We start from the raw sequence: 13,462 nt of genomic DNA on the forward strand, positions 1-13,462 counted from the left end.
GATCAGGATGAGGAGTTGTTTTTGTAAATACGGTTTTATTCCCAATAAGTTTCGAAAGTCTAAATCTTCACACTAGTCACTGAAAAGAAAGGCCCAGCTCAGGCGCCTCCATCTGCGCTATGGCGGGAAAGCCCCGGTGACTGACCGGAAGAAGCGCTCACGGAGGCGAACCCCAGGCAACCCTCAGCTTACTTCCATTTCCCCTCGCGGCCCTTCGCCCCGCCCACTCTAGCTGGCTGTGCCTGATTGGGCTGGGCTGCCGCACATTCGCGCCGCCATTGGTCCATAATCAGCTGGGGGTGGGCGTTGGGAGACCTACTTCAGCAGGTCTTGGCCGGACCACCATTGTTAGCGGCTGCGGTTCGAAGTGGCTTTGGGTATTGCTGCGGCTGGCGCGGTGCCGCTCTAGGTACGTTGGGCCCGGGCGAGTGTCCTGCGGGAGCGGCGATTGGCGGGGTGGCGGCTCTGGGGGCGTCGGTCGCCTCTCTGAGGGCAGGTCCCGGAGGCCTCGGAGCTCCGGGCCGAGCGGACGTTTGCGGCGAGGCTGCCCTGACTGAAAAGCGCCCGCGGGGCCGTCTGACCCGGCCGGCAAGGGGCCCCTGAGGGGCGGACAGGCGCGTCTGCACAGTTTTCGGAGAGGGGTGCTGGTGAAGCGGGAGTGGTGTGCGGCCCCAGGTCCGGGCGGCACTGGGGTTGGGGACTGCGGAGGAAAGTGGTCCGTGTTTTTTGTTCTGAGGGGTAACTAAAAGCTCGCTCTTGTCCGGAATGCTTTTAGAAATTAATGGATCAATCTCCACTTCCACCAACTTTAGTGTCCCATTGTCAAGTTTTCTTGAGTCGTTTTAATCATCTAATGAAGCCAGGTGCCAGAAGGCAACTGGATCTTGCCAGGCGGCCTTGAAGTTTGTTAAAACAAAGTAGGGACCAGAGCATCAGGAAAAAATACAAAATTCTGAGTAAAATGCCGAAATCCCGTACCTCTGAGCTTGCCGGTGTAGGGATGGTAGGATTTAAGGAAGACGACTTCTTTACGGTAGAAGTTCGTTTTTATGATTTTTTTTTTAAAGAAAATTCCATCTTATCGCCCTTCTGTAACCACCTTTCTCCAAGTTTGGCAAGCAGGTTTAAGAAAGAGAGGAAGCAGTAATTATTTTTGCTTTATTTCTGTTAAAACCTTACCGCATTTAGGGAAACGGACTTCTACCTTTCCATGTTCCTATATTGAAAATGAAGTTTCTAACCACGTGTTGCTTCCTTTACGACACAATGGCTTTTTCTGCTCTGAAGACTTGTATATGGTTAATATGTATAGAAGAGGACAGTTGTACTGAATAGTCCACATTAGAAAGACTGTCATATTCACTTAAATTGTTATTCTAGATTGCGACTTAATACTGTTTTTATTATGATTTTGTCGTATTTATTGTAGCCAGTAAATGACCTGCGACATAACTATTTGCAAAACAAATGGGGAAGACCAAGATAAAGATAAGTTATATCACAGGAAAGCAATTGAAAAATGCAAAAATGAAGCATCAGAATGAAGGACTAATAACACTGAATTCAGCTTTTGTGAAGTATGCCTTTCTTCTTAGCTTGTTTATTCTGCAATATGTTTGTAGAAGTGTTGACTCCGATCTTAATCAAATTTACTTCACTCTCAGTCTTATCTGCAGATATGTACAGACCACATCCTAAGATTGACTTCTGCCTCAACAGAAATACATGAGCCAGTGCCTTATTGGAAATGATTTGCGTGTTTTAAGAACTGGTGTATATAGGTACATCTTGAATGCTGTGCTTTCCTTGCCTTATGCCTGTACTTCACCTCAGCCTTCAATTCCATTGTTTCCTTGCTACTTGATATCTTGAAATCTGGTACGAAACTACTGCATGATCCCTGCATCTTTGCTTGTGCATATATCATAGTTCTCTTACAGTGAGTGTGCACAATCTATTTCATTTTGTGTAATCAAAGTTTAAATAATATATTGGATAGTTAAAAATAAAATATAACTTTAAATGCACAAGAGTACTAGTTCTCATTGTTCAGTGAGATAATACAAAATACAAAAAACCGTATTCTCTCATTCTATGTCATAGTCTATTTATTTTACTTCCCCCCCCCCGCCCCCCCCACACACTGCAGTGACTTATCTATCTCTTTTATTTTATTTTATTTTGAGGCAGAGGTTCGCTCTTTGGCTCAGGCTGGAGTGAAGTGGCACGATCTCGGCTCACTGCAACCTCCGGCCTCTGGGTTCTAGCAGTTCTCCTGCCTCACCCTTGCAAGTAGCTGGGATTATAGGCGCCCGACTAATTTTTGTATTTTTAGTAGAGACAGGGTTTCACTATGTTGGCCAGGCTGGTCTCAAATTCCTGACCTCAGGTGATCCGCCCGCCTCCGGTATCTCATGTTCATATATCATTTAGATACTTATTCTACATTACAGTAGACTAGGAGAGTTCTTTATCTTCATTTTTACCAATTGTGGGACAGATTGAAGTCAGCCAGTATCTAGAGAGAAATAATCTCATGACTTTTTGGAGGACAGGGGGATAATATATTGGATTTTTTTGAACTCCTGATTAAGTTATAAAATGTTTAGAGAGGTGTTACTAAAGTTAGCCATTAATTATTTAGAGGCATTGTATGTGTCTACTAAATGTGGTAATTTCCATTGGTATACCTCTGAGGCTCTAGTGTATACAGTGTGCTGATTTGAAATAGCTTACCAGATAGCCATGGCAAAAGTTGCCGACGCCTTTTTAGTACTCTTTATTAAGGAGACAGTGACTTTGGGAGGCTTTTCAGTACTTGTTACTAAGGAGAGAATAATTTTGGGTGGCTTTCCAGAGGTTTGTTTTTAAGTGAATATTCATTAAACAGCATTTATTAAAACTACTGTAAGAAAGGCTATATCACTGAAGTTATAAAAAATATTTGTAGTAGGAAATTTAGATAAAGAAGAGGTGATCTTTAAGCTTGATCTTGGAAGAGCGTAGACTAGGGGGAAAGGTTGATAATATGACAGTTCTGGTCAATTTGGCAAGTGAAGGTTAGGTTTATAAGAAGGTTCAGTTGATATCTCCAGGAAAAGACAAACTACTGTTAAAGATTATGTAGTCATGGTAGTCTATCTGGCTATATAGAGAATATTTATAACAACTTAAATATTGATTTAACTGAAAATATGATGAGCTGTAAGAGACGTGTGAACTACAGAACTGGATCTATGAGTGCACAGAAGGGCAGACCACAATGGTTTTCGCATCCTCCCCTGCTTCCCATGGGCAGAAGACCTGGCTGTAGGAAATCTAGCTAATTACAAGAACGTCTTTATAATTTGGAGGGAAACTCTTGGAACTGTGAGTGCTCCCTGTCCAGTGTTACCATTCCCTACCATCCGATTAAAATGTTTCCTCCCACCTTCAAAAAAATTGTATGAGTTAAATCTTCATCTTCAATTACAGGAAATTGACATGGCTAAAATTTATGAAATACTGAGATTTTAAAAACGGGTTGTTAAAATTAAAGTGATTGCCATTAGATATTTGGGAGTGCTGGCAAACAACTGCTTTGTTTCATAATGAACATTTTGTACTATTACATTGATAAAACTTGGAAAAAGTAATGTCAGAATTCTATTAGCATTCAGGTGATGCGGATGCTACTGGTCTATGAACCACACTTGGGATTATTTCATGCTCATTATGAGATTAACTGCCACCTGGCCTGAGTTTTGTCATTTTGTTAACCACTATATAACTGTTAAAGCAGCCCTGTTGCTTCATAATAACGTACCTGTTTTGTGTTTATGATAGATTTCTTTGAGCCTTAAGACCCTCCGTTCAAATATTGGCTGAAGTATCTGACTTTGAACAAGTTTAGTTAAATGGGTTTTTTCCCTAAATTTTTACTTTTTAAAAACAGTAACAGTAAAAATTCAGTTCAGTAGTTTTTAATTTTTTAACGAGAATTGCTCTTTTAAAATGTATACTATCTTGTAGAACATCATTGGAGAACAGAGATGTTTTATAATGGAGAAACCCAATGAAGCAGGGAAAAAACCAACTAAATAAACATGCACCCATAGCTTTGAACTGTAAAATGAAAAAAGACTAAGCTAACTTTTAACCACAAAGATACAGGAAATATGCTATTGCTTGGAAAGTAACATACTTTTGAATAATTTGCAGGTTAAGAAATTACAGTGCATCTTAGAAAATATTGGATAAGTATCAAATTATAAGGTAGAATTTTTCAAAACTTGGGGGCCCAACTAAAGTAGGGCTTAGAGGAAAATTTATAGCTTTAAGTGAGAAATTAGAAAAAAAGGCTGGGCATGCTGACTCATGCCTGTAATCCCACCACTTTGTGAGGCCGAAGTAGAGGATAACTTGAGGTCAGGAGTTTGAGACCCGCCTGGGTAACATTACAGGACCCTGTCTTTACAAAAAAATGTTTTGTAAAGTTAGCCAGCCATGGAGGCACACACTTGTAGTCCTAGCTACTTGGGAGGCAGTAGGATTACTTGAGCCCAGGATTTTGAGGTTGCAGTGAGCTATGTTCATGCCACTGCACTCCAGCTGGGTGACCAAGTGAGACTCTAACAATAGAAAAGGAAAAAGACTGAAAAATATCTGAGTTTTTACTTGAAGCTGGAGCAAGAACAGCAAAGCAAATGCAAAGAAAGCGGAAGGAGGATAGGGCATGGTAGCTCACATGTGTAATCCCAATGGTTTGGGACGCCAAGACCGGAGGATTACTTGAGCCCAGGAATTACAGTCCAGCCTGGGCAGCATAATGAGACCCCATCGCTATGAAAAAAAAATTAGCTGGGTGCAGTAGCACGCACGGGTAGTCCTAGCTACTCTGGAGAACGAGATGGGAGAATTGTTGAGCCCAAGAGTTCAAGGTTACAGTGAGCTATAATTGCACCATTGTGTTCCAGCCTGGGCCACAGAGAGACCCTGTCTCAAAAAAAAAAAGAAAATGTGCCAGGCATGATGGCTCACACCTGTAATCCCAGTACTTTGGGAGGCTGAGGTGGGTGGATTGCTGGAGCCCAGAAGTTGAAGAGCAACCTGGGCAATAAAAATAAAAAAAAAAGGCCAGGCACTGTGACTGCCAGCTACTCAGGAGGCTGAGGTGGGAGAATCACTTGAACCCAGGAGGCAGACATTGCAGTGAGCCGAGATCGTGCCACTGCACTCCAGCCTGGACAACAAGATTGAAACTCTGTGTCAAATAAAAAAGGAAAAGGAATATGGCGGGAAATAATGAAATGTAACACTGTATAATAGCAAGCTAGCAAACTTAAAATATTTTGGCAATCTTTTTGTCTTTTTTTTGTAGTTTACTTTGACAATCTTGATACATGTTTAATAAAAATGATCAAGTAAAAAGAAAAACATCACTAATAATCAAGAATGAGGCCAGGTGCAGTGGCTCGTGCCTGTAATCCCAGCACTTTGGGGGGCTGAGGCAGGAGGATCACCTGAGGTCAGGAGTTCAAGTCCAGCCTGGCCAACATGGAGAAACCCCATCTCTACTAAAATAAAAAAATTAGCTGGGTGTGGTGGCACATGCCTGTAGTTCCAGCTGCTGGAGAGGCTGAAGCAGGAGAATTGCTTGAACCCAGGAGGTGGAGGTTGCAGTGAGCTGAGATCATGCCACTGCCTTCCAGCCCGGGTGACAGAGCAAGACTCTGTTTAAAAAAAAAAATGAAAAAAAAAAAAAATGAAAAGAGGGACAGCACTACAGGTATTACAAATACAATTAGAGAATACTGTAAGAACTTTGTGTTGACAAATTTGAAATTGTGTTGAAATGGAAAAATAGATAAAATTGACACCAAAAGATATAAAAAGTATGAATGGTTGTAAGTATCTTCTTCTTTTTTTTTTTTTTTTTTTTTTTGGACAGGTTTTCACCCTTTTCCCCAGGCTGGAGTGAAGTGGCAAGATCTCAGCTCAGTGCAACCCCTATCCCCCAGGTTCAAGTGATTCTCCTGCCTCAGCCTTCCAAGTAGCGCCTGCCGCCATGCCCGGCTAACTTTTGTACTTAGTAGAGATGGGCTTTCGCCATGTTGGTCAGGCTAGTCTTGAACTCCTGACCTCAGGTGATCCACCTGCCTTGGCCTCCCAAAGTGCTGGGATTACAGGCATGAGCCACTGCACCTGGCTTTTTTTTTTTTTTAACTGGAGATGACGTCTCACTATTGCCCAGTATGGTTTTGAACTCCTGGGCTGTTTGAGTCTTGGCCTCCCAGAGTGCTAGGCTTACAGGTGTGAGCCACTGCTCCCAGCTGGTTCTACCTCAATTTTAATTGAAAACCTTTACCACTAAGTTAACCCCAGGCCCAGATGACCTTAGTGGTGAATTATTCTAATATTTAAGGAAAAATAACACCATTCACACACACATTGTTCAGAGACTAGAAAGACTGTAAAGGCCAACAAACCTTTGATATCAACACCCTATAAAAACAGACCCATTTCTCATTAACATTGATATAAAAATTATAAACATAATGTTAGCCGTTTATAGGCCAGGCACAGGCCTGTAAATTTCTAATCTCAGCACTTTGGGAGGCCAAGGCAGGAGGATTTCTTGAGTCCAAGAGTTTAAGACCAGCCTGGGCAACTTAGTGAGACTGTCTTTAAAAAAAAAATTAACTGCGTGTGATGGGCGCCCCTGATGTCCCTGCTACTTGAAGGGTCAGGTGAGAGTCTCGTTTGAGTCCAGGAGATTGAGGCTTCAGTAAGTTGTGTTCGTGCCCACTGTACTTTAGCCTGAGCAACAACGTGAATCCCTGTCTCCAAAAGAAAAGAAAAATGAAGTTTTAAAAATGAAACTATTAGGCCAGACATGATGGTTCACACCTGTAATTTCAGCACTTTGGGAGGCTGAGGTGGATGGATCACTTGAGGTCAGGAGTTTGAGAGCAGCCTGGCCAACATGGTGAAACCCCCTCTCTACTAAAAATACCAACATTAGCTGGGCATGGTGGTGGGCACCTGTAATCTCATCTACTCAGGAGGCTGAGGCAGGAGAATCGCTTGAACCCGGGAGATGGAGGTTGCAGTGAGCCGAGGTTGCCTCAATGCCAGTATACTCCAGGCTGGGTGACAGAGTGAGACTCTGTCTCAAAAAAAAGACACCATTAGAAAAGTTCTATGGCAGTAAAGGAATAGAACAAAAGGCATGAGATGTAAACTAAAAAGTGAAAGGCTGACATAAATCAAGCTACAAGTGGATCCTGAATTATGATTTGACATGATTTTTAGTTTATGATGCTATGGAAAGTGATGGCACTCAGTAGAATATAAATAAATTACATGAGAAATTCAAGACATTAGTATAACATCAACTTTGGGTTAAATTATTTTGCTCAACTCTAGGCTAATATCAGTGTTCTGAACATGTTTAAGATAGGCTTAAGCTTAGCTATGATGCTTGGTAGGTTAGTTGTACCTGTATTTACTGCCTCTTTGACCTAGGATATTTTCAATTTCAATTTCTGATAGGTTTATTGGGATGTAATACTATTGCAAGTCACACAGCATCTGTATATCAATAGTAATATAAAGGCCAGGTACGGTGGCTCATGTCTGGAATCCTAGCACCTTGGTAGGCCGAGGATCATTTGAGGCAGGAGTTTGAGATGAGCTTAGGTACCACAGTAAGACCTTGTCTCTACAAAAACATTTTAAAATTAGCTGAGTGTGATGGCGCGTACCTGTAGTCCCAGCTGCTTGGCAGGCTATTTGAGCCCAGGAGTTCAAGGCTGCAGTGAGCTTTGATCTAAGCACTGTGCATGATAGAGAGACCTGTCTCTAAACAAACAAAAACAACCAAGTAATGTCAGGTGTGAAAGGATTAAACAATCCAGTGTAACGGCAGAGATTTCCAGACTAAAGGGAAAAAATAGCCTTGGCCTATAGGCTGTTGACAGGAGACAGACTTTGGATTCAAAGATGCAAATAGGCTGAAAGTAAAAGGGTAGATGAAGATACAACATGCAAATAGCAACCATAGTAAATCTAGCGTGCCTGTACTGATTTCAGACAAACTGAAACAGTATTGCTGGCGATAAAGAGGGACATTCTATAATGACAAAAGAGTCGGTGCCTCAGAAAGGCATACATATCATAAACATATATGCACCTAATAAGAGAACAGCAAAATATATAAAGCAACTATTGACAGAATTGAAGGAAGAAGTACACAATTCAGTAATAATTGGAGAATTCAATACAACATTGTCATAATGGATAGAAAACTGAGGAAATCAGCAAGACAAGAGAAGACTTGAGCGACACTAAACCAACTAGACTGAAGAGACATCTTTGAACAGTCCACCCAACAACAGCAGAATAGATGTTCTTTTTGAGTGTATGTAGAACATTCATCAGTATAGTCACATTAGGCCATGAAGCAAACGAACACATTTAAAAGGATTGAAATTATGAAAAAGCATTATCTGACCGGTGAATAAAATCAGAAATCAGTACTAAAAGGAAACTTGAGAAATTTACAAATACGTTGAAATTAACACTTCTAAATAATGAGTCAAAGAAGAAATCATGAGGTTAATTAGAAAATACTTTGAGGTGAATGAAAATGAAGACAAACATATCAAATGTTTTGGAGGGTGCAATTACAGCAATTCTTAGAAAATTTATAGTGATAAATGCTGTATTTAAAAAGACCTCAAATCAGTAACCTAGACCTTTTAAGAAACTGGAACTAGAAGAGCAAACTGAACCTAAAGTCAGCAGAATGTAAGAAAAAATTAGTGTGGAAATTAATAGAGAATAGGCAAAAATAGAAAAGGAAAACCTTTTTTGAACGATCAACAAAATTAAACATTCAGTAAACTGAGCACAAAAAAGGGAGAGAAGACTCAAATTTTAGAAGACTAAAATCAGGAATGAATGAGGGGACATTACTACAGACCTTCCAGTAGTTAAAATATATAAGGGAATACTGTAGAATAATTCCAATTGTATGATACTCCATTTAATAGATGAAACAGACAAATTCCTAAAAAGACGCAAAACTACCAGAACTCACTGAAGAAGAGGAAAGTCTGAACAAACATAAACAAGTAAAGCAGTGGAATTAGGACAAAATGAAAAGCCCCAAATCAGATGGTTTTATTAGTAAACTCTACGAAACATTTAAAGGTACAGTTCTTCAATTCTTCCAAGAAATAGAAGAGGATGGAACATTTCTCAAATAATTCTTTAAGGCTACTATTATTTGAATACCAAAAGCAGACCCCAACACTATAGGAAAAGAAAACTGAAGAATGATATTTTTTTTGAAGTATGTAGATGTGAAAACCCTTAACCAAATGCTAGTAATTTGAAACTAACATAAAAGGATTATACACCATGACCAAGTGAGATTTGTCTCAGGAAAGCAAAGTAAATTTCTCGTTATATGCCATATCAAAGAGAACAAAGCTACATGATCTTTTTAAGAGATAGTGAAAAGCATTGATAAAATCCAATGTCCCTTCATGATAAAAACATTAAACAGCAGGGAAAGTTTGGAACTTTCTTAACTTGTTAAAAAGCATCTGTAAAAAACCCACACAGCAGGCCGAGCACGGTGGCTCAGGCCTGTAATCCCAGCATTTTGGGAGGCCGAGGTGGGCAGATCATGAGGTCAGGAGATCGAGACCATCCTGGCTAACACGATGAAACCCCGTCTCTACTAAAAATACAAAAAAGAAATTAGCCGGGCTTGGTGGCAGGCGCCTGCAGTCCCAGCTACTCGGGAGGCTGAGGCAGGAGAATGACGTGAACCCAGGAGGCAGAGCTTGCAGTGAGCCAAGATCACGCCGCTGCACTCCAGTCTGGGCGACAGAGCGAGATTCCGTCTCAAAACAAAAAACAAAAAAACAAAAAAAACAAAAGAAGCAAAACCCACAGCTAACATCGTGGTGGAGGATTGGAGGTTTTCCTGCTAATTCAGGAACAAGATGACCCCTCTCTGCATTTCTATTCATCATTGTACTGGACGATCTAGTCAGGTAAATGAAGCCAATTTTTTTTTTTCAAATAATAAAAGCATCAAATTGGAAAGGGAGAAGTAAAACATACACACATAATGTGATTTATTATGTAGAAAATTCTAAGAGATTCACAAACCATTAAAGATAAAAGTCAGTGCAACAAAGTTGAAGGATGGAAGATCAGCGTACATAAATCTATTTTATTTCCATATACTTGCAAAGAGGAATCCAAAACTGAAATTGAGGAAAGCATATATAATAGCATCGAAAAGAAGTACAAAACATATACTCTGAGAACTGCAAAATCCCATGTTCATCTAACCAGAGGACTCATATTTTGAATATTAACCCCTGATCAGATGTATGGTTTGCAAATATTTTCTCCCATTTCATACATTGTCTCTTCATTCTGTAGATCTCTTCCTGTACAGAAGGTTTTTAGTTTCATATGTAATTCCAGTGCTCTATTTTTGCCTTTGTTCCCTATGCTGTTGGGATCATATCTAAAAAAGGTCATTGTGCCGACCAGTGTCATCAAGTTTTTCCCTATTTTCCAGTAGTTTTGTAGTTTTGGGTCTTACATTTAAGTTTGTTTTCTTTTTTTGAGGTGGAGTCTCGCCCTGTGGCCGAGGCTGGAGTGCAGTGGCATGATCTTGGCTCACTGCAGCCTCTACCTCCTGGATTGAAACGATTGTTGTGCCTCAGCCTGTTTTGTTGTTGTTGTTGTTGTTGTTTTAATTGAGACAGTGTCTCACTATCTCACAGGAAGACAAGAGGCACATGACACCATACCTAATTAAAAAAAAAATTTTTTTTTAAGGTTTTTGTAGTGACAGGGTTTCCATGTATTGCCCAGGTTGGTCTCAAACTCCTGGGCTCAAGCAGTCCTCCTGCTTTTTTGAACTCCCAAAGTGCTGGGGTTACAGGCATGAGCCACCACGCCCAGCCTACATTTAACTTTGTAGTAATGCATTTAAAGTTGACTTTTGTTATGTCGTGTGAGATACTGCCTAGTTTCTTCTGCATGTAGATATTCTGTTTACCCAGCACCATTTATCATAGCAGCTGTTCTTTCCAAATTGTACGTTTTGCCTTTTGTTTCATAATCAATTTAATATAAATATGTGGATTTTATTTCTGGATTCTCTATTCTGTTCCATTGGCTATATCTGTTTTTATCCCAATACTGTAGTGTTTTGTTTACTGTAGCTTTGTGGTATATTCTGAAATTGTCTAGCATGATCCCGCCGGCTTTATTCTTTTTGCTTAAGATTGCTTTGGCTATTTGGGCCCTCCTGTGATTCCACATTAATTATCCATTTTAGGATTATATTTTCGATTTCTATGAAAAGTGACATTGGAATTTTTATAGGGATTACATTATCTCTTTAAGGTGTTCTGGGTAGTATAGTCATTTTGGCAATATTAATCTTCTAAAATATATGAGGAACTCAAATAACAAGAAAACAAATAAGCCAATTAAAAAATGAATTCCAGAGTTTGAGATTACGGTGAGCTATGATCTCGCAGTTGCATTCCAGCCTGGACCACAGAGAGACCGAACCTCAAAAGAAAATGGGCTGGGCGTGGTGGCTTATGCCTGTAATCCCAGCACTTTGGAAGGCCAAAGCGGATGAATCGTTTGAGCTTAGGAGTTTGAGACCAGCCTGGGCAACATTGCAAAACCCCGTCGCTACAGGAAATTAGGTGTGGTGGTGCACGCCAGTGGTTTCAGCTACTCAGGAGGCTGAGGTGAGAGGATCTCCTGAGCCTGAGAGGTGGAAGTTGTAGTGAGCTGAGATCGTGCCACTGCACTGCAACCTGGGTGACAGAGTGAGACCTCATCTCAAAAAAAAAAAAGGCAAAGGACCTGAAGAGACATTTTTCAAAAGAAGACATGCAAATGGCTAAAGTGCACATTACTAATATTCATGGAAATGTAAATTAAAACTACTATGAAATATTTCACACCTGTTGGAATGACTTATCAAAAATAAAAGATAAGACCAGGCGTGGTGGCTCACGCCTGTAATCCCAGCACTTGGGGAGGCTGAGGCAGGTGTATCATGAGGTCAGGAGTTTGAGACCAGCCTGGCCAAGATGGCGAAACCCCATCTCTACTAAAAATACAAAAATTAGCTGGGTTTAGTGGTGCGCACCTGTAATCCCAGTGACTCGGAAAGCTGAGGGAGGAGAATTGCTTGAACCCAGGAGGCAGAGGTTACAGTGAGCCAAGATCACGCCACTGCGCTCTAGTCTGGGCAACTGAGCAAGACTCCATCTCAAAAAAACAAAAACAATAACAAATGTTGGCAAAGATGCAGAGAAAAAGGAACTGTTGCACACAGTTCATGGAAACATGAATTAGTACAGCCATTATCATTTTTTAGAAGTTCAAAAAATTAAAAATATAACTATGATCCAGGAATCTTATTATTGGATATATATCTAAGGGATATTAAATCACTATATTGAAGAGATACTTGGACTCACATATTTATTGCAGCATTATTCACAGTAGATACAGAATCAACCTGTCTATCAAGGAATGAACGAAGAAAATGTGGTGTATGTACATAACGGAATATTTTGCCTGTCATTTGCAAGAACATGAATAAACCTGTACATTGTGTTAAGTGAAATAGTCTAGACACAGACAAATACTGTATGATATCTCTCATTTTTGGAATCTAAGACTCATTTAAGGAAGAAGTAGAAAGGTGATTATACAGCTAGGGGGTGGGGTTGAATAGATAATTGGTCAAAGGATATAGAATTTCAATTAGGGCAGTATATTCAAGAGATCTGGTGGGGCGAGGTGGCTCATGCCTGTAATCCCAGCACTTTGGGAGGCCAAGGCGGGCAGATCACCTGAGGTCTGGAGTTGAAGACCAGCTTAACCAACATGGAGAAACCCCATCTCTACTAAAAATACAAAATTAGCTGGGTGTGGTGGTGCATGCTTGTAATCGCAGCTACTCGGGAGGCTGAGGCAGGAGAATCGTTTGAACCCAGGAGGCGGAGTTTGCAACAAGCTGAGATTGTGCCTGGGAAACAATGAAATTCCGACTTAAAGAAAAAAGAGAGATCTATTGTGCAAAACCTGACTAGTCAGGAACAATATGCTGTATACTTAGAAAATTATACAGCGGTAATGTCAAAATTCATAAGTAATAACTGCAATCTTAAATGAAAATAGTAATACTAAACTGATTACAAATTCAACACAATGCTTATGAAAATTGCAACTGGCTTGGGAGAAATTTATGATTTTTCTGTGTATATTTAAGATGAGTTTATTTTTAAGTATTGTGAGAGATAGGGATTCAGTTTCATTCTTATACATAGGTCAATCCAGTTTTCACAGCACCATTTATTGAAAAGAGTCTGTCCTTTCCGCAGCATATATTCTTGTTAACTTTGTCAAAGAT

General features: G+C 40.3%; 1 protein-coding gene across 33 annotated transcripts in view; it reads left to right on the forward strand.

The window, feature by feature from the left end:
• The first annotated feature begins 347 nt into the window (after positions 1-347).
• ATF7IP2 (activating transcription factor 7 interacting protein 2) overlaps positions 348-13,462 on the forward strand; it is an 89,338-nt gene continuing 76,223 nt past the window's right edge. For 17 of the 33 annotated variants that reach the window (XR_012429222.1, XR_012429228.1, XR_012429225.1 and 14 more), the window contains exons 1-3: positions 348-409; positions 1,430-1,577; positions 1,665-1,781. The gene's annotated coding sequence lies outside the window, so the exon portion shown is untranslated. Of the gene's footprint in view, positions 1,578-1,664; positions 1,782-13,462 lie in introns of all 33 variants that reach the window. The other 16 variants (XR_012429226.1, XR_012429229.1, XR_012429227.1 and 13 more) reach the window with 3 other exon arrangements.

The sequence above is a fragment of the Macaca fascicularis genome, chromosome 20 (genome assembly GCF_037993035.2).
Source record: "Macaca fascicularis isolate 582-1 chromosome 20, T2T-MFA8v1.1".
Lineage (NCBI taxonomy): Eukaryota > Metazoa > Chordata > Mammalia > Primates > Cercopithecidae > Macaca > Macaca fascicularis.